The sequence below is a fragment of the Emydura macquarii genome, unplaced genomic scaffold (assembly GCF_026122565.2).
Source record: "Emydura macquarii macquarii isolate MOO-44397 ecotype Brisbane River unplaced genomic scaffold, CSIRO-AGI_Emac_v2 contig_587, whole genome shotgun sequence".
NCBI lineage: Eukaryota > Metazoa > Chordata > Testudines > Chelidae > Emydura > Emydura macquarii.
In genome coordinates, this window is record NW_027130724.1 from 15,084,341 (window position 1) to 15,106,414 (window position 22,074).

Genomic DNA, 22,074 nt, shown 5'->3' on the forward strand with positions numbered 1-22,074 from the left:
TTCAACTTAGTAGACAAAGAAATAATGAAGATTCAGTGGCTGGAAGTTGATGCTACCCAAATTTACGTTAGAAGTAAGTAAATTTTTTTTTTTTTTTTTTTAAACAGTGAAGGTAATTAACCTTTGGAACAATATACCCAGGGCTGTGGTGGATTTTGTATCATGGGCAATTTTAAAATCAAGTCTGGATGTTTTTCTAAAATATGTGCTCTGGTTCAAACAAATTAATTCAGGGAAGCTGTGTGGACAGTGTTATACAGGAGGTCAGACTATATGACGACAATGATCCCTTCTGTCATTATAATCTCTGAATCTATTAAAACACCACCAGGTGTCTATCTGTATCATTAGATGCCTAAATACCTTTATAAGTCTGGCCCCAAAGTTACAAATCTAGCACCTTTCAATAGCACAAAAGTCATAGGAAAATTTTTAATTAATTACTAATTACTTTGGTAATGGTTAATTTGAAAATAATAAGCCATATCCTTAGCTCTCTGTAAACCAGCATAACTTCACTGACTTCAACAGTACACCAAGTTACACCAGCTGAGGATATGGCCCAACATGTGGATCAAATGTTATGTATGAGTACCATCTTTTCTCATAGCTAAGAATGGTCAAGGGATATTTGGCAAAAACCTAAGTAAAATATCTAACAACTTGTAAGATAATGCCAATGTGAACACATATCAATGCATGGAAGAGATTCCTGCATATGTTGTACTGAACAAAATCCTCATTGAAAAAGAGTCATAGAGAATGTCAGAAAGAATTAGGTTATTTGATTGGGATATCCAAAGGCAAAAAAAAAAAAAAAAAAACTTCAATGGGGTTACAAGACAATCTAAGACTGGGATACAGTTATAAGACTGGGATACAATTTATGTTCTCTCTCCTGAATAACAGAAATTCAATCAAGAAAATGTTATTAATAGCATAAACTATTTCTACTACATAAAAATAATACTAAAGAGTCACAAATATTCCACATTCACCAAGAGGTAGAAAAAGACAAAATCAAGAAAATGAACAAGTGGCAAGGAAGATTAAGATGAAAAAAAATATTCCTGGGGAAGACAACTTCAGAATTAACAAAATTAAGTTCTGAGAGAACTCAGAAGTAGAAAACAGACATCACCTTAGAAAATATCAAAGAATGAGAATAGTATTACTCTTGTATTGCATACAGGAAAGTGTATGGATACACAAGAAACTGCAAACTTGTCTGTTTCCTGTCTACAGACTACGAAGTTTTTCCTAAGGTACTTAACTACTGAAAGAGTGTAATAATGGAATCAAACACAAGCAAAGAACACAACAACAAAGACAGTTATCACAATGCTCCTGGATAAACTGTCTTCAGTCAAACCCTAATTCTGCAAAGTACTTACTTAAACATGTCGTTAATCTTAATTGCTTTGTTGAGTCAGGGCGATATAATGAAATTATCACTGAGCAGATGGACAACAATATTTAGTTAATATTTGTTAAACATGAAAAAAACAGTTGCTTCTATAGAAAGAGGTCTATATTAAATGTAAAACTGCTAAAATAAAAATGAAAACTGAGTAAAAGCCTATTTTTATGTGTTGTATATTTCCTCAAATAAGACTGCATGAGGTGTTCTGTGCAGATATGCATGTTACCTTTTTCCCCCATTGTGAAATCCTCTTGACACTGGCTGGTTCACTGATGATATCCCAGAAGGAGCAATAAAAATGAAGAAATCTAAATCCAACCTATACAATCTATATTTGTGACATTATAGAATGCTGTATTTGGGGATACCTTCAGCGAACCATAAGTTATCAAAGTGATTTTGAAAGGCTAATTTTAAAATGCAATGTTTAAAAAGAATTTTTAAATGTTAATACTTATCCGTGTTTATTTCAGCTACAGTATGAAGGCTATCTTTGCCATCTAAGGGCTAGAGACAATTAATTAAAATGAAAAATTAGAAAACTGGGCATACAGCAAAATCATCTGAAGTGTCAATTCAGTCATTCTAATTTTATCTCCTTGGCACAGTCAATGTTCCTGTGTAGCATAGTTATATAAAGGAAAAAAAATAAAATTAAGAAAAATACTATTAATTAATACTCTTAATTTAATCATAAGATTGTGTCTTAGGCTCTCATGCAACCAGTTTACTGTGACTCAGTACAGTGAAACACCTGTGAGTTAAAATATTTATAAATATTTGCATTACATTAACACCAACAGGCCTTACTCAAAGATTCCTGTGTTTGGTGCTGTAAAGAGACGGTCCCTGACCTAAAAAGGTCACTAATCAGGGCAGTGGTTCTCAATCTGCAGCTCGCAGGCCACTTGTGGCACAATCAGCACACAGCTGCATCCCATGTGACATCCTCAGGGCCATACAGGTGTATATATTATATATATATATTGTGTGGATGTTGCCCACGTAACACACAGAAAGCTGCATATGCAACCCACAAGGGTAAATTGGTTGAGAACTGCTGAACGAGGGTAATGATAAGACACAAAAAGGGGTTGAAATAAAACAGACTGGGTGAGGGGAGAGGACCAGGGAACAATAATACCAAGGATATTCTCATGTCAGTGTAGCCATTGTCACCCAGAATTGTTCTGCTCGCATTATGGCAGAAGTGAGGGGGGACTTGAAGGGACAATATGCTGGCTTTTGCAAGATTTCCAGGGAGTTTGTGTCTTGCACAATTGACAGCATGGGAGAAAGCACTGAGGTGCTTAAGGGAAAAGTTACCCAATGGGTGGCAAAGGCTATGAACACCAGCAGAGCGAAGGCTGTGGTTGACAATACAAAGTAGTAATAAATCTCACAGGAAGGGCAGGGTTAAGTCATGAAGTGCCTTAAAGGTGAGATCTAGACGCTTACATTTGATGGGGGTAGTGAAGGGAGGAGGCAGTGGAGGGACTCAAAGGGAAGCTCACAATTAAAGCAATGAAAAAGGAAGATAATGTTGGCAAGTAGCTTTTTGAATGAGCTTCAGGGAGGCAAGATGACAGTCAATGACAGAGGGGAGCTGATTACAGTAGTCAAAACATGAGATGATAAAGACCTGGATGAGAATTTTGGCTATCTGGACAGAGAAAAAAGCCAGATGATGTTTGAGATGTTATGAAGATAAAAGAGGTAAATATTAGATACAGCCTGAATGTATGGTTACATGGAGAAGGTAGAATAAAAAAATGATGTGCCTGAGCAACTGGGAGGATGACAACATTATCAATGGTAACCAAAATGGAAGCACTGGGGAAGGCTTGAGAGGCAGACAAGGAACTGAGTTATACTCATATTTATTTTAAACTACTGGCAGTATAGCCACAAGTTGATGTCAGAAAGACAGGCTCAGATATAGGATTGGATAGAGGAAGATATGTCAGCAGTGGAAATGTAGATTTGTGAGTAATCAGCATAAACATGATATTCAAAGCTGTGAAAGCAGATATAATCACCTAAAGATAGGGAAGGAGAAGGATAGGCACCAATCAGTAAGATTTTAATTATATGGATATCTGTTAAAAGACAGATGTTTTTGATAGTCTTTGGCACAGCAATTAACACTGAATTTCTGACGGTTAAAGATTTGCAAGGACACATTCTAGTACAGCTCGCATAGATATAATAGGGAGAAACCCCCCACAAACCTGTCCCTGGATTCACCCCTAATAAAAATACAAAGGAAGGTTATGAATTCAAATAAAGTTGTATTTTTTAGTATGTTGTACCACTAAAGGCCAGAATCTTTACCTTATGACGTTTTACAAGCTGTTTTCTTGTTGTGGGACTTAAACCATTTACGCCACTGGATAACAGTACTTAATTGTAATTCTGACAGGTATATTACTAGGCCCATTTATAAAATGGAAAGCCTTAACATTCCAATTTGGAATTCACCTGAGACAGATGGTAAGCATTAGCTAAGAAAGTGCGTGCTGTCTTCAGACTCTGCTGATTGTTAATTAGCTTAGAAGAAATTGTTATCTAAGATTTTCACGTAACGGTCAGGAAGTAAATCTCAGCTTAGATTTTTATGCCTTTCCCATCATATTTGAAAGGTCATCTTCCTTTTAACAGAAAAATAACTTATTTACAGGTACAGTACTTTATCACGTACATAGCATCCAGTTTATTTTCTTTAATGTCAGTATTTGCTTGTTCCGGATACCATTTCCTTGCATGCTTTGTATTTCACTTCCAGAATCATTGTGTCTTCTGTTCTACTAGAACAAACTCATCAGTTGGTAATGCAGCTTCAGATTAGGTCATAGGTAAATCAGCATCCTGTTACACACGTTTCCTGGCGGCTGTCATAATACAAAGGGTGACAATACCGGAAATCTTGATCACAAAATCCTGACACATTTGAGAATCTAACATTTTAACAGATGACACGACACAACCAGTCTTATATGGACTGAAATCAAATCTCTCACAGTGTAGCCATACATGACAGAGAAGTGTGTGCCAGATAAGTTTGTCAATGATCTTCTAAATCTAAACTGAACACAAGCAGCAACAATTGTGAGTCTGTCCACGAAGTGCTCTTGTTTTGCAACACAGCTAAACTACAGTATCAAAGAAGCTTGTTCCATTACTAATACACTTGTTGCTGCAATATCCCTTTACTATTTCCCTTACTTCAAAGGACATCAAAAACCCTTTTTCGTTCTGCTGCTCTAGCAGCAAACTCCAGTTAGCAATAAATGCCAAATCAAATCTCTGGGGAATCTGTAGTAGTTCTTTTGACAGTCAACACAAATCTATTTGGAAAGCTTAAATAGCAGATTCTCTCTCTCTTTAGTTATAGAGCTCATCACAGCTTACTAGCCACTGAGATTTAATTTAAAAGTACAATATATGCCTGCAGCTATACTCATGCAATATGCAGTGTCAGGTTCCATAATTAGAAAGGATATACTTTGGCAGGATCAAAGACTGACAAGGGGTGACTTGAGCTAGCACACTATTACTGTCACTCCTGATCTCACTTCACTGGGCACGGCGTTAAACTTCAACAAATTTCAAGTACAAAATTTGCCCACTCAAACAGGTCTATTGGATTGAGGGGAAAAGGAGTGACTTGTGGTGAAAAGTTTTCAAACAATTTAATAAACAGTTGAAAAGATCCTGGTAAACCAGAATGAAAATTGCCGAAGGGTTTGTATCACTGCAGATCCATGACAAACTTGAGGTTGGGCAATTCCAGATGAGACACAAAGCCTCACACCAGGAGTGTACTTAATGCATCCTGCAACTATGCATTTTATTGCATTCAAAACACTGTGGTTGGCCACTTCATATAACATGGTTTGCAGATTAAAATACACACTGTTTAATTTCCTATAAATTGTTTCTAAACAAAATAAAGTATTAAGGACAAGTAATTCTTCTGATCTGTGTCAAAGACATTAGAATATTTTAGTCAGCAAGCTGAAGCCAGCAACACACTCGCTGTGCAGTGAACCTTAAATAATGTTTTCCAGTAATACTAGAATGTATATACACATCAGGATTTATGTTGAATATCTTTTCCCTTTAATACCATAATTTAATATACACTTTGGAATATAGAATAGAATTTAATATAGGATATGTTATTTGGGAGTTTGTATATTATAATTTCCCCTTCTATAGCAGAATTAAAACAAAGAAAAAAGGAATATTTTAATAAACACATTCCCCAAAGTGTCAACAAACATACTCAAGAGCAAATATTTATTTATTTAAAATATCCTCACTAGTTCAGTGTTAAGAGCCAGATTCTGCACCTGGAGCTCAATGAGTCTACATACAAAAGTACTCTCAGCTGTTTTAGTTATGCAACTGATTATAACATACAACTTTTGGAGTATGTGAAACATATTTTCCTACATATTTAACTAATTCAACAAAGCAGAAGGTTTCTTGGCAAGTATGCAGCACAGTACAAATACATAACACTCCTGATCTCAAAGTTGGCGCTAGTTCTTTTGAGGATATATATACTTGCTCCAAAAGCTCTTAAACCATTGCTGGGAAAAACAGAAGGACCTGAGATTCTATACAAACCAAAAATAAAAGGAATTTTGAGGTTTACCAAAAAACCTGCCACTTTGCATAGGTTTCATGACGTGAAATGGTCACGTTTGGCACAGTTCTAATGAGCATTTGTATATGCAAATTAAATAGCCGGTTGAGAAATAGCTACTGGCTTGTGGCCTATCTTATAATACAATTTCTTTTATTTACTTTGGTGTAGAAAAAGTATAGATTGCATTTGTTTTCCCCTTGAAATATAGACGTGTATAAATTCTAGTGCCTTTATTCACTTTCACTGACATGTGTTACCATGCAAAAAGTAAGTAAATATTTTTACGGAACAGAAAAATTAAGGTCCACCTTCCTCAGAATCCTGAAAAACAACACTTCTCATGATAAATATGTTTAAATCATATGTTTTAGAGTAAAGGCTGGTCTAAATTGGCATAGTTCAATGCAGTTCCAGTATTTTATATAGGTTTTATACTGTTTCCCATGGCAATTTTTATAATGTCCAGATTTGTTTTACTTCTATTTTAGACCATGTTCCACTATAAAGACAGACCCAACATCAGACTGATCCATCCACAACAGCCCTTCCTCTCTTCTATAAACTTGAGAATTCTCAAATGCAGAGGCAACAGTAACTGGATCATAAAATACAGGCCCTAGGGCAAGAGTTTATCCTGGTCAAAGGATGAACCTTTAGAAAATCTAGTATATAGCCTGTATTTCACAGTTCTCAGATATTGATTCCTTATGATTCGTCTGATGTTTTACAGGAAATAACTGAAAATGGAGTGTATTGAATGGAAATATAGAGCATACGATATGCAAAGAAAAATGTTTTCAAAGTTTGCCAGGTGTCAAATATTGAAGAATGCATGTGAACAATTGAACAGTGCTAACTTACTGTTTGTTAGTAAGAGCCCACTCATCCAAAAAAAAAAAAAAAAAAAAAAAAATCAGAGAAATCGTCTTTGTTTCTTCTTTATAAGTCATCAAAAGTGCAAAATATGTTTACAGTACAAATAGAGTATGGCAGAATAACCGGAAAAGTTCTAAAATACTCTAATGGCTTAACTACATGCAAAAGTTGTAACTATACCAGTATCAAGTGGTACAACTGACCTAGTCTGCATGCAGTAGCAGGAAAAAGATGCTATATACAAATATGGCTGTTCTTACATGGGAAGGGGAGTTAAATCATACCAGCATAAGGCACTTCAATATCAATATAACTGCATCCCCACAAGGGACTGTACTGGAGATCATTGGTCCATCTAGGTCGGTATCCTGTGTTCCGACAGTGGCTGGTACCAGATGCTTCAGAGGGAATGAATAGAAAAGGTCAAATATCAAGTCATCTATCCCATCGTCCAGTCCCAGTCAGAGGTTTAGGGACACCCAGAGCATGGGGCTGCATTCCTGACTATCTTGGCTAATAGCCACTGAACTTATAATTGAATTTACCTCCACGAATTTATCTAATTCTTTTTAATCCTGTTATTGTTTTGATCTTCACAACATCCCTTGGCAATGAAATCCACAGGGTTGACTGTGCATGGTGTGAAGAAGTACTTCCTTACATTTGTTTTAAACCTGCTGCCTATTAATTTCATTGGGTAACCCTTGGTTCCTGTGTTATGTGAAGAGGTAAACACCACTTCTTTATTCACTTTTTCCACACCAATCATGATTTTACATTTCTCTATCATATCAACCCTTGGTTGTCTCTTTTCTAAGCTGAGCTGTCCCAGTCTTTTAAAAACTCTTCTCATATGGAAGTTATTCCATACCCCTAATCATTTTTGGTGCCTTTCTAGGTACTTTTTCCAATTCTAATATATTATTTTTAGATGAGGTTACAAGTATTCAAGGTGTGGGCACAGCACAGTTCGATATAGTGTCATTATGATATTTTCTGTCTTATTATCTATCCCTTTCCTAATGACTCTTAAAATTCTGTTAGCTTTTTTGACTGCCACTGCACACTGAGCAGATGTTTACACAGAACAATCCATAATGACTCCAATATCTCTTTCTTGAGTGGTAACAGCTAAATTAGACCCTATCATTTTGTATATATAAATTGGGATTATGTTTTCCAATGTACATTTCTTTGCATTTACCAACATTGAATTTAATCTGCCATTTCATTGCCCAGTTACCCAGCTTTGTGAGATTCTTTTGTGACTCTTTGCAGTCAGTATTGGACTTAACTGTTTTGAGTAATTTTGTATTGTCTGCAAACTTTGCCCCTTTTTCCCAGATCATTTATTAATATGTTGAAGAGCACCGATCCCAGTACAGATCCTTGGAGGACCCTGCTATTTACCTTTCTCCTCTGTGAAAAACTGACCATTTATTTCTACCCTTTGTTTTCTATCTTTTAACCAGTTACTGACCCATAAGAGGACTTTCTCTCTTATCCCATGACTGCCCACTTTGCTTAAGAGCTTTTGTTGAGACCTTGTCAAAAAATTTCTTAAAGTCCAAGCACACTATATGCACTAGATCATCCTTGTCATAGTGTTTGATGATAACCTCAAAAAATTCTAATACATTGGGGTGGCATGATGTCTCTTTACAAAAGCTGTGTTTTACTCTTCCCAACAAATCACGTTCATCTAAATGTCTGATAATTCTATTTCTATAGAATTATTATAGTAATTCTATAGTTACTATAGTTTCAATCAATTTGCCTGATACTGAAGTTAGGCTTACCAGCCTGTAGTTGCCAGGATTGTCTTGGGAGCCTTTTGAAATTAAAAAAAAAAAAATCAGTGTTACTTTAGCTATCCTCTAGTCATCTGAGTCACATACCACAGTTGGTTGTTCTGCAATTTCATATTTGAGTTCCTTCAGAACCCTTGGGTGAATACAATCTGGTCCTCATGATTTACTACTGTTTAATTTATCAATTTATTCCAGAATTTCCTCTACTGACACCTCACTCTGGGACAGTTCCTCAGATCTGTCACATAAAAGAATGACTCAGGTGTGGAAATCTCTCTCACATCCTCTGCAGTGAAGACTCATGCAAAGAATTAATTTAGCATCTCTGCAATGGCCTGGTCCTTCCTTGAGTGCTCTTTTAGCACCTTCATCATCCAGTGACCACAGTAAATTTTTTTTTTTAAAGCAAGTTAACTACTTCTGATGCATTTAAAAAAATTTTTTGCTGTTAGTTTGTGTGTCTTTTGCTATTTGTTCTTCAAATTCTTTTTTGGCCTACCTAATTATATTATTACATTTGACATGCCAGAGGTTGTTCTTTTCTATTTTCCTTAGTAGAATTTGACCTCCAATTTTTAAAGGATGTTTTTTCTCTCTAAATCTACTCATTTACTCTGTTTTACTTTTTTGGGGGGTCCTTTTACTGTTTGTTTTTATTTGGGGTATACATGTAGTTTGAGCTAAATGTTTTTATTACGGTGTTTTTAAATAGTTTATAGGCAGCTTGCAGGCATTTCACTCTGGTGACTCTTCCTTTTAATTTCCATTTAACTAGCTTCTTCATTTTTGTGTAATTCCTCTTGTTGATGTTAAATGCTACTGTGGTAGGTTTCTTTGGTATTTTTCCTTCTACAAGGACATTAAATTGAATTACATTATGGTCACTATTACTGAGCAGTTCAGCTATATTCACCTCTTAGACCAGATTCTGTCCTCCACTTAGGACTAAATCAAGAATGGCCTCTCCCCTTGTAGATTCCAGGACTCGCTACTCTAAGAAGCAGTCATTAACGGTGTCTAGAAATTTTATCTCTGCATCCTATCCTTAAGGTGATACGTTCACAGTCAATATGTGGATAATTGAAATCCCTCCTCCCCTCCCATTTTGGGGGGTTTGATGTTTTTGCAACTTCTCTAATCTCCCTGATCCTTTCACAATCACAGTCACCATCGTGATCATGTGGTCAGTAGTATTTCCTACTGCTATACAATTATTATTCAGGCATGGAATTTCTATCCATAGAGAGATTCTATGGTACAGTTTGATTCATTTAAGATTTTTACTATACTTGACTCTCTGCTTTCTTTCACTCATAGTGCCACTCCCCCACAAGTATGACCTGTTCTGTCATTCCTCTGTCACTATGACTATTATGTTTTTCCTTGGACAGAATGGTTTTTCTCAGGTAGCCATTAAGGCCCCCATTCAGTAAAGCATTTAGGAATGTGCAAAAGTACCTGATCCAAGGATCACTAAAGTCAAAGGAAACACTCCTGTTGATTTCAATAGCCTTTGGAATCAGACCCTAAGAGTTGAGTTGAAAAGGGATGGGTTTAAGTATGTTCCTACGTGTTTTGTTGAAAAACTAAATTGTGTACCAATGTATTACTTTTATCGTAACAAAAGTGAGATTCTCTCAAATATTGTCTCTGCAGAATATTCATATATTCAATCTGCAGAAACAGAAAATAACCAAACTACTGCACAAATTCAGTTGTCAATGGGGTTCTACTGATGTAAAAGAGCAGAATCTGGTCCTATATTTTTAAAAACAAAAATCTTATTATAAGAATGGTAAGAAAACTGACAATATTTGGCACCAGCAGTATAAATATTGTGTTTTAGGTCAGTTATTACTTATATTACTTAAGATTTATACAGTGCTTTTTATGTATAGTTACCCAAGCACTTAAATAGGTTGTGTAAGTATCTGTAAGTATCTGTGTAAGTATTTTTCTTTAGAGATAAGAAAAATAAGTCGCAAAGTGAGCTTAAGCAACTTCCTCAGGTCCATGCAGCAACTTAACAGCATAGCCTAGGTCTCTTGACTCCCAATCTATCAAGTATGTTCAGTCTTTGGAAACCATGTTAAACATGAATCTATTCTTAATATGAAACCACATGAAGAAAGCTCAAGTAATGCTGCTACCATGCTAAATGGAAAGGTTCCAGAGTTTGTGTTCATGCATAAAAATAATGAAAGTCTGTACAGGAGTAGAGCTCCAGCTAAAAGAAAGTTAGCATTTAAAATCCTACTATAAATTACATCTGAAACCACTGTCCCAAATCATCACTGGAGAACCTTCATTAACAACAATGGAATTGCACCAGAGGAAAAGGAAGAGACCTAATCAAAATCTCCTTTAAGCCTCTGGATGGAATTTAGCAGCTCTGGACAGGTTTCTCCTATGTGTTAATACTTCTCTACATGCCTTGGATGTCTATCAGCTGAGCAAAGGACTAAGAGAAGCAGGAAAAGCTCCTGGACATGAGAGATTGTCAGAAGTCCTCATGCTGGCTGAGTTCAACTTTTGAAATACATTATTTGGCTGCTACTGCTCCAGCCCAAACCTTACTGCTGACATCACTTTTTTGGAGGGGAGTGAGGGAGAACGGCTACAAATCTGCCTCTTCTCAATTTATCATCACTTGATGTATTAATACATTTTTTAAATAAAAAGAATTAGTCTATTCTTTAAAATGTTTCACTTTAATGTTTAATGGTTTATTATTAAACAAAAATTTTGGGACTATTTTCCCCAATGTACCTTAATGCCCAACTAAAAAAAGTTATTTTTATACTCAGAAACAATATGTCCTGGATGGCATAGGGAGGATCATCCTTTAACTTGGCCAAAATGAAAAAGTAATGAGTATAGCATTGCACAACGTTTCTCTAAACACATGACATTTATTTTTGTAACTGTTAGTATTGTATTTTTTGTACATACGCTGTAATGATGTATAAAGTTGCACATATACTTCCTACATAAAAAGCTATTTTAAAAGGTGACTTCATCTTAAAAATATTTCTCTAATAATCTATTTTTCGTTAGAAATTAATGTGTGTGTATATACATAAAGATACCGCAGGATAATATGATCAAACAATGACTTGTGTTGGAAGGGAAAAATCTAAAAATGCTATTTCACAAGACCAGGATAGTCAGCATTTGTGTTACATTTCTTATTTATTATCCACTGACACTGGATGGGATCACAAATCATTGAACAGGGAAATAACAAACCACCACATTGGAGACTACTACTTGAACAATATCAGATGACTTATCCCTAGGTTGGGAGAGGAAGAGAGGCTGTGTGACTTTGCACAGGGGCATATGACTAGAACACGCCACTCTATGAGCACTGTTGCCAGCTCCACAAAAGCGTTCAGCCAAGCTCAACTACGTATTCAAGGAAAGGATTAGATTTCAGCTTAGAAAAATAAAGGCACTGACGGATGAGCGTAGTGAAAATGTTCCCTCTTCCTGGACTAACCCTTTCTCTGCCTTTGACTCATCACAAGACTGCATAAAAAGGGAACAAGAAGGAGAGAATGTATGGAAACAGCCTATGTTTCATCTTTTCAGTGCTCTTTTATCATTCACATTCTTTGTGAATAGACAGACATAGCGATTGTATTAACATCTGGGGTTTATTAAAAGTAAACAAGAGTTGAAAGTTAATGTTAGTATAAATAGATTATTACTGTAAAAATGGCATCAGAAACATAGATCTTTCCCTTGGCTTTAAAAAGAAGATAACAGTTCTTGCGATGAGAGATACAACCCACATTTGAATGGACTAGTTTACTTCATTTTAGAAAAAGTAATATGCCATATGATCTCAGAAATACAGAAAAAATGTGCATCTTTACATGATGTAAGGCACAACTATCTCCCACCACAACTCTTCTGATGTTTAGAATTGGGACAGGCCTCAGCTGAGACACAAAGTATCATACATATCTACCATGGCTCTCATTGGGTGTTGGGCTGAGGCAGGAGGGGAGGAAAAAGTGAACTTTTCTTTTCCAAAGAGCTGCAGCCCTTGCTGGGGAATGTACCTACAGCTTCTTCAACCTCCTTGTCTACTTCCTTCCTCACCTAAAGCAGGCAGCAGTAGGAGCTTCTCATTTAAAAAAACAGCTGTCTGACCTTGGCAACACCTAAGAATGGAAAGAAAGAGCAAGAGAGGGGAAAAGCAAGGTTACTTACCAGTAATTGCTGTTCTTCGAGATGTGTTGCTCATGTCCATTCCACTACAGGTGAGTGCACGGTTCCCGGAACTTTTTCCCCCTTAGCAGACCCCGTAGGGCCAGCTCTGGTGCTCCGTGGAATCCTGCGTGCATGCCGCAGTATATGAGACACTGCTGGCCCTACGCTCCCTCAGTTCCTTCTTTCTGCCAACTCCGGCAACAGGGACGGGGGATGGGTTGCAGAATGGACATGAGCAACACATCTCAAAGAACATGAATTACTGATAAGTAACCTTGTTTTCTTCTTCAAGTGATCGCTCATGTCCATTCCACTAGAGGTGACTAACCAACAATACGTTGGAGGTGGGTAGGAGTTACCAGTGAGCTGCCCTCAGCACGGCTCTGCCGAATCCCACGTCCTCTCTTGATTGCTGGACCATGGCATAGTGAGATGTGAAGGTATGCACCGACGACCAGGTGGTAACTTTGCAGATGTCCTGCAGGGGCACCCTCTCCAGGAAGGCTATAGACGAGACTTGAGCTCTAGCTGAGTGCGCTGTGATGGTTCCCGGAAGCGGCACCCTCGCCTGCTCGTAGTACAACTTGATGCATAATGTAATCCACGAGGCGATGCACTGGGTGGAGACAAGTGAGCCTTTTATCTGGTCCGACACCGCAACAAAGAGCTGCGTCGATTTCTGGAACAGCTTTGTACACTCGATGTAGAAGGCCATGGCTTGTCTCACATCCAGCGAATGCCATCTCCTCTCCTCTTCCAAACTGTGCGGTTTGGGAAAAAACACAAGGAAAAAAATATCTTGGTTACAATGAAATTGGGAAACCACCTTGGGCAGGAAGGCTGGGTGCGACCTCAACTGCACCTTATCCTTATAGAATACTGTATAAGTGGGCTCCGAGGTCAAGGTCCTAATTACGGAGACCCTCCTAGCTGAGGTAATGGCCACCAGGAAGGCTATCTTCCATGAAAGCATGAGCAGAGGGCATGATGCCATGGGTTCAAAGGGGGGCCCCGTGAGTCTCAAGAGGACCAGGCTGAGATCCCAGGGAGGCACCGGGTTACAGACCTGCAGATACAGCCTCTCCACCCCCTTGAGGAACCTGACCAACATGGGATGGGAGAACAGGGATCTCCCTTCTAGCGACTGATGGAAGGCCGAAATGGCTGCCAAATGAACCTTCAACGAGGCCAGCACCAGACCCTGGAGCTTTAGCTGGAGCAGGTACTCCAGGATTGCCTGCAGAGAAGAGAGGCTGGGCGGAATGCCCCAGGACTCTGCCAAAGAGGTAAACTGTTTCCACACAGCCCGATACACAACCTGTGTAGAAGGTTTCCTGCTGCCAAGCAGGACTTGCTGGACCTGCACTGAGCTGGCTCTCTCTCCCTCTGTCAGCCACAGAGCCTCCAGGCCGTGAGGTTCAGGGAGTCCAGGTCCAGGTGCAACAGGCGACCATGGTCCTGGGAGAGAAGGTTGTGCTGTCTCGGGAGCTCCATGGGCGGAGCAATCGAAAGGTCCAGAAGCATGCTGAACCAGTGCTGTCTCGGCCACGCTGGGGCGATGAGTATGACATCTGCCCTGTCCCTCTTTATTTTCAGTAAGACCTTGGGCAGGAGCGGAATGGGCGGGAACGCGTACATGAAGGTCCCTGTCCAGTCGATGAGGACTGTGTCAGAAATTGACCCGGTCTCATGACTCCGGAGCGAGCAGAACCTTGGGCACTTCACATTCCAGGCCGACACGAATAGGTCCAGTTGGGGAACTCCCCACTTTTGGAAGATCGTAGTCACGACCTCTGGGTGCAGCGACCAATCGTGGCAGAGTAGAAATGACCTGCTGAGGTGATCTGCCTCATCGTTCCTCACTCCCGGGAGGTGAGAGGCAGTCAAGTGGAAGTCGTTCCTCACGGCAAAGTCCTACAGACGGGTAGCTTCCTCACAGAGAGCCGAGGAGCGTGCCCCTCCCTGCCTGTTTATATAAAACATAGCTGTGGTGTTGTCCGTCAGCACCTGCACCACTCTGCCTGTCAGGAATCAGAGGAACAGCCTGCACACTAGGTGAATAGCCCTCAGCTCCTTCCCACTGATGTTTAGGTACCTCTCCTCCCCCAACCAGAGCCCTTGAGTGCTCAGGTTGGTGCTGATGTGGGCTCCCCATCCCCCATCCGAGGCACTGGAGATTACAGTGACCGACAGGACCAGTTCCCTGAATGGACTGCCCTTCAACATTGCCCTGTGAGACCTCCACCAATCTAGGGAGGCTTGCACGGGTGGGGGAACTGTGACCACCCAATTCAATGGGTGTCTGCTCAGCACATACATTGAGGCCAACCACACCTGAAGCGGCCTGAGCCTCAGGTGAGCTAGTCTCACTACGTACGTGCAGACCGCCATGTGGCCTAACAGCTGTAGGCAGTATCTGGATATTGTCATGGGGTATCGGTGCAGCTGGGAGATGAGAGAGACCATCGCCTCGAAACGTGGCTGAGGCAGGAAGGCTCTGGCCTGGGAAGCATCCAGAGTGGCCTCAATGAATTCTATGCATTGCACTGGGGTTAGTGTGGACTTCTGCTCATTTATGAGCAGTCCCAGCCTGCAGCACGTGGAGCAAGTGAGGGTCACGCTCTCCTGCACTTGGGACCTGGAGCTGCCCCCAATCAGCCACTCCTCCAGGTAAGGGAAGATTTGTACACCCTTTCACCTCAGGTGGGCTGCCACTACTGCCATGCATTTGGTGAACACCCTTGGAGCCGAAGATAGGCCAAAGGATAGGGCTGTAAATTGGTAGTGGGAGCTAGCCTCCGTGAAGTGGAGGAGCGCCTGTGGCTGGGAGGATGGACACGTGAAAGTATGTGTCCTTGAGGTCGAGGGAGGCATACCAGTCTCCTGGATCCAGGGAAGGGATTATGGAGGCTAGGGAAACCATGCGAAACCTGAGTCGTTTGACATATTTGTTTAGACGACGCATGTCTAATATGGGTCTCAGACCCCTCTTCACCTTGGGGATGAGGAAGAACCTCGAATAGAACCCCTTCCCCCTTGAGGAAGCATAACCACCGCTCTTATGTTGAGGAGGGTGTCCCTCTCCAGCAAGAGGAGTTGCTCATGACAGGGGTCCCTGAAGAGGGACGGAGGATGGGGTTGTTGGGGGCAGTAGAGATAAATTATATGGCGTAGCCCCCAGAGACTATCCTGAGGATCCAATGTTCCAAAGTGATCTTTGCCGATTTGGGATAGAAGGGTCTTAACCTATTTAGGAAGGGGCAGGGCGGACCCAGGAGAGCAGTTAGGGCGCTACCCTTGGGCACACCATCAAAACTGTCTCCTATGATTGCCCGATGCCCTGGGGGGCCCGTGCTGGGTGGCTGAGGATGAGCTGGGGGGCTGATTCCATCTTCTAAACCCCCTATTTCTGTAGGGTTGAAAGGGCCTAGGCGGAGGTTGCTGCTGTGCCTCGGGCCGTGACTGATGCCTGGAAGCCTGGGGCGTGTACAAGCCCAGGGAGTGAAGCATGGCCCTAGAGTCCTTTAGACCGTGCAGCTTCGCATCAGTCTGATCGGAGAAGAGGGCCGACCCATCGAAGGGGAGGTCCTGGATTGATTGCTGCACCTCCTGGGACAGGCCTGAGGATTGCAGCCATGAGCACCTCCTCATATACAGCAGCATGCCCGCCGGTCTCCAGGGGGCATCAGAGCCAGCTCTACGGGGTCTGCTAAGGGGAAAAAAGTTCCAGGAACCGTGACCGGTGGAGTGCACTCACCTGTAGTGGAATGGACATGAGCAATCACTCGAAGAACTATGTACTGGTTAGAACTTTTAAAATTAGACTGGACAAATTATTAGAAGTGGTGTATAGGAAACAATCTTGTAGCTTTCTTTCATTATTAATATCTCTGAATCCATTATTTATTGTGGCTTATATAACACCAATTTCTCCCATACAAGCATATTTAAAGAAATTTATATGCACAGCCTTGCTGTACTATGCTTTATACTGGACAGTATCTTCTTAGAAACTGTCAGAAGTGAACAGATGCCAAATGTTACAACAGTTACCATAGATCAATTATCATGGAAAACGGCAGTAATCACAGATGCCACAAATTGTTGGAAAACGATTACTTTTAAATTTTGACCATGGAATTACAAGCACATTATTTTATATTCTACACATAACAGGAGATTTTAAACTAAAGATAAAATAAGAACTTACCCCATAACTTTTGCCAAAACAAACCATATCAGAAATGAATTTCTCTAATGTTAAAAAAAAATCTTTTTCGTATTATCTGTTACTGTTTCACACTTCCAAATCTTGTGGCTCCATCTAAGTGTGATAGTATTTCAGTATTAAAGAAGATGTCCATAGCTGTGACAAAAGTTTCAACACACTTTTCCAGGAAGAAGTGAAATACTGTAACTTTTGAGAAGTCATAAAATATTCTCTTTTCTACTTTTCCTGCTGGCAAAAGGCCAATTTTTTCTTTATAAGGGCTCTTCTTCTACAAGGGATTCCAAGTTCTGCACTTTTATAGCTCATATTTCCAACTAATCGTTATCTAATGGGTGAGGTTCTCCCTGTGGAACTGAAAAACGAAAAAATTTGGCCTCCCATCATTCTCTCTAAACCCTCTTTGGCAATAGGGTCCCCTCCCCTTGCAGGAGCTCCACATATCTACAGTGCTCTCAACTCTTACATCTGGGGATCATTCAACAATAACTTGGTTAACAGTAATTTAAACTGAAAATCTCAGTGGAGCTGAAGAAGGGAATAGGCTGAGAGTGTATAGGGGGACTATATTCCAGAGAATGGACATGCTCTTCAGGCTCATCCCTGCACCCTGTACCATGCCTAGGAGTTTTCATAGGAGTATACAAGTCTCTTGCATGGATACACAACTTTTTGCTCCCACCTACTCACAGAAACAGAATAAGAATTTGGCCTGAAGCTCTCGATGATCTCTCTATAGTCAAATTCATCAGCTATATCATTTTCAATGGAGATTAAAGCAAATCCAGTCAATTCTTCAACAATGTCAGTCAATTTCAAGGGAATCAGTCTGAGACATTACAGGTCCGAGATCTCTGCATTTCTCTAACAAGTCTCCCTTTCCACCACTTCTTAGTCCACAGATATTACAGCAAAACTTCAAATGAGCACTACGGATTCATCTGATCAATTCATACTACCCTGAGTTTGTTCAGGGCTGAGTTGTGCCCCTAGTTGTGCACACCTACTTGTGCCCCTTATTGGAAACTCAAGGATGACATATAACAGTTAATTATTTTGCTGTAGTCTTGACATTATTGATGTCAGGGATTAAAATAAGGGGCAGAACAGCTCTTCCTCCCCTACGAAAACCAAAGAGAAAGTTCACTGTTGTTTCCCTTCCCTAGGTGTGGAGGAACTGAATGTCCCCAGAGCTCCACCTCCTCCTGTCTCTGCTGACTGGTAAGATGAGTACACTCCAAGGTAGGAACAGTAGAAGGAGTCAATGTCTGGCTGGGGAGTAGTTGGGGCTCCAACCCTTCCCACCAGCATCTGATAAGAGAAAACTGTGCAAATTGTGAGTCCATTATATGCTTTCTTCATCCTATCGGAAAATCAGCCTCATGTTAGTTCGGGAAGGAAGGAAGGAAGGAAGAAGGTTATCATAATAATGACGTCCTACTGCACAATTGGGTCAAAGCATCTTGTGACTCAGGGTTCTCTTGCTGCTAACTGGCAGAGGGCACAGGGGTGCGTAAGAATTACAGGGTCTGAAGGTACATACTAGTTCACCAAACAGGGTCATGTAAACTTTTTACTGAAAGTCTGTGTCACATTGATCTTCATCATCATTGTGAAATGTATGTACTGATAACATGTAAGAAGTTATGTATATATGCTAAAAATTGAGTCCTGAAGAAATGTAAGACAGTTCACTAGAAGAGGATAAACAGACTTTGGTTCAGACAAGGGATAGGGGACAGTTACTTCCTTGTCTCACCACTGTGTATTGTGTCTCATAATATGGAAGTCTATTTGCATATCGAATCACCAACTAATCAAGACTGTGAAGTCAACAAGATATCACAACATTTACAGCCAGAGGGGTGACCAGCTTCTGACTATGATCAAAGAATTAGTTTGGTGTATCAGGAGAATGCAAGAAGATACATGATATCTTTCACGTAGGAAGTAAGCTGATAGTGGGCTTGCTTCATGAACGGAAGATCACAGGCAAGTATGGCTGTAATATGCTGGAGGGACTTTAGGTGAGTCTTTGCTCTTATGACATAATAATGTCTAATTAGTTAAATTTAGGCTCTAATTTGAAAGTTATGATTTTTATATGTAACCCTTTGTTTCCAGTATTTCTGCCTGCTTCCATCTGAATCTCAGTTCTTTGTTAAATTAACTTATACTTGCTTTCTCTGTAAGGAAATCTAAGCACTGTGTGTTAAGCTGAGCTGTGGTCTAAGGTGTAATTGGTAAGCTGTGGTGCACTGTTCCTTTGGGAGCAGAGAGCTTGGTAGTTCTGTGAGTGTCCCGTAGACTGTGGCCTGGACATAGCATTGGGATGCTTGGAGGACTCGAGGGTTAGTGTGTGCCTATCACTAACCAGTGAAGAGAGAGTGGGGCCTGCAGAAGCCTGGAGGGGAGTGCTTGTGCTCCCAGTGGAGTTGGGAAGCTAACCTGCAGGCACAGACAAGGCTTCTTAATGCAATGGGCAGGAGGTAGCAAGGTCCCCTCAGGAAGCACCACAAACCTTAAGATCCTCAGATGCAAATATTATCACTGATTTGTTGAGAGATACAGGAAGGCAGGTTGAACCAGGAAAAGCTTGCTTGTTCATTTCATGTGTTCACATCTATAAAACAGCATTAGAACTGGGCAACTACGCCACAAGACAGAATCCAGGGAAAAAACAGCCATCAGTTCCCTCTCCCCTCCTGGCACTCTATAGTGGAAAGAGTAACTGGGAGACAAGGGTTGTTCCCCTACACAACTCTGCCCTTTGTGCATGTGCACGTGCCTGTAAACATAGACTTGCTTTTCTGGCTATAGCCCTATTTGGGTACACAGACTCCTTTCAGAAACATGTATTCACTTGACATCTTCCTCTTCTTCATATTGTGCCATATGATACAAGAAGATAAATGTCAGTTTGCCACATGAGGTCAAACACTAGCAGAATTGGTGAATGCTACATATTTTATCTATTTTAACCACTGATTGAAGCCCTGTTTTCTGTAACTTTTTAGAAAGTGAGAGCTTCAAATGCCATCACTGCAGTTTCCAAAAGAGATATTGACTCAACAAAACAGGTAGCTACTTTACACCGAATTCACACTGAACAGAAAACATTCTTGAGTTTATACCCAATATTTGGTGATGAATATCACATTCTGTCCTTTTACATTTGAACCTTGGCCTCTACACTGCTCGTAGTCATCTTAAAGGGATTGAAAGCTGACAGGAACTGCCCACTAAAGTTTCAGAGACTTTGGTCATTAATGAATGATGTCCTCAATATTTAGGTCATCCAAAATATGTTTTTGAATTTAGACCAGCTCTCCATTGTCAACAAATTGTATGTTACAATTACTCCTTCTGAAGGAAAGGGATACAGTTAATTATTATTCAATAGTAAGTAGAAGTATATGTATGAGTGCCAATATTTTGTATTTCACTTTCTGTGACGTAAACTCTATTAATTCCTTTTGAATGTTTTGCTCAGCATAATAATCTGAAAACTCATAATAACTAGCACATTTCCTGTGCTCTTAAACTACAAGGTCATGTTTGAAGTTAGATGAACTAGGTGAACAAAGTTGCCAAGCTTGTTTTGCAAGTAGGGAAGCCCTACTACCAGAGGTTTCATTTGGCAAAACTGAACTACTGCCCAGAGTCTTGTCAAACACTTTAGAAAATGGCTCCGTATAATAGTAATTTTTGGTTCTCTTTGACAATACTGTGACCTAGCACAGCCAGTTTTCCAACTTCAACCACTTACATGCATTTTTCTGTGGTTTGGGGAGCATTCATGCTGGCTGAGAACTTGTCTCATATTTTTCCAGTCTTTCATAAGTAAGGTTTATTATAACATTTGGAAACGATATGTAACAGAAGCAGAATGGCGAGTCAGCTATGATAAAGTAAACTCAATATCTTCTCTAAATTTGGTTCCCATTACAAGGGATCTGCTTACAATTATTTAGATTACACTAAATTGTCTATTACCACTGTCCTTGGAATATCAAGGGATATTATTCTTACCAGCCCTTCCCCAACCAAAGCACATTGAATTTTATCATCAAACAACTCAGGACAATTAATGGGAATGGAAAGCATTTTTTCACATTTTGATTTTGTAAGATGAGAATCTCCTTGAGTTGAAAGTTCAGCCACAAAATCTCATGAATAATTCTGCAGTTGTCCTATTTCTTAATTTGCACCTACATATGAGGCAGAATGCTAATAAGACTCTGAAATGGAACATTCTCCCCTCACAAACGGTAGAATAGAACTACTAGGAGAGAGAGAAATAAAACAGAAATAGAAATAATAGAATGTCTTCAATTTGTTAGTATTAATCAACACATTTTAATGGAGCTGAGTACTAGATAGATACAGAATGCTGTAGTGTACTTTTTTTAAGGGATAGTAGTTAACACTTTTTGTGCATGGGGGATTTCCCTTAAGGATCTCGCTTAGATTGTATCCCTATACATACTTTTCCTTTTCAGTGGTATTTTCCAAAGTGGAGTGTCTCAGGGTGATTTCCCCAAGTTCTCAGGTTTTTCTTCCTCCTCCTCCTCCTTCATAAAAATCTTTCTATTTGTATCTCTTTTTACTGTATGTTTATATTGTTGCCTCCCGCCCCACATTTATCTCTAGGCCCTTTTATTGTTGAAGACACGCTCAGCTCAGATATTTAGAGAGCAGATTTACTGATTCCTTTCGACTCCCGAACACACACCAATTTCAGGTCAGAGTTTTGCAGTTCATACTTCAGTAACAGAGGAGGGAGAAACAAAATGGTCAGAGTCAGGAGTCACCAGTGGAGTGAGGTGGGATTATAGTTTAGAATGCATGCTTTCTG

General features: G+C 40.0%; 1 protein-coding gene across 7 annotated transcripts in view; it reads right to left on the reverse strand.

Moving 5' to 3' along the window:
- The window catches only part of SBF2 (SET binding factor 2), a 547,042-nt gene that overhangs the window by 254,874 nt on the left and 270,094 nt on the right, over positions 1-22,074 (reverse strand). Inside the window, exon 1 of one of the 7 annotated variants that reach the window (XM_067540776.1) lies at positions 4,125-4,247. The exons of the other annotated variants lie outside the window; for them this stretch is intronic. The gene's annotated coding sequence lies outside the window, so the exon portion shown is untranslated. Of the gene's footprint in view, positions 1-4,124; positions 4,248-22,074 lie in introns of those variants that run through there. 7 annotated transcript variants of the gene reach the window in all.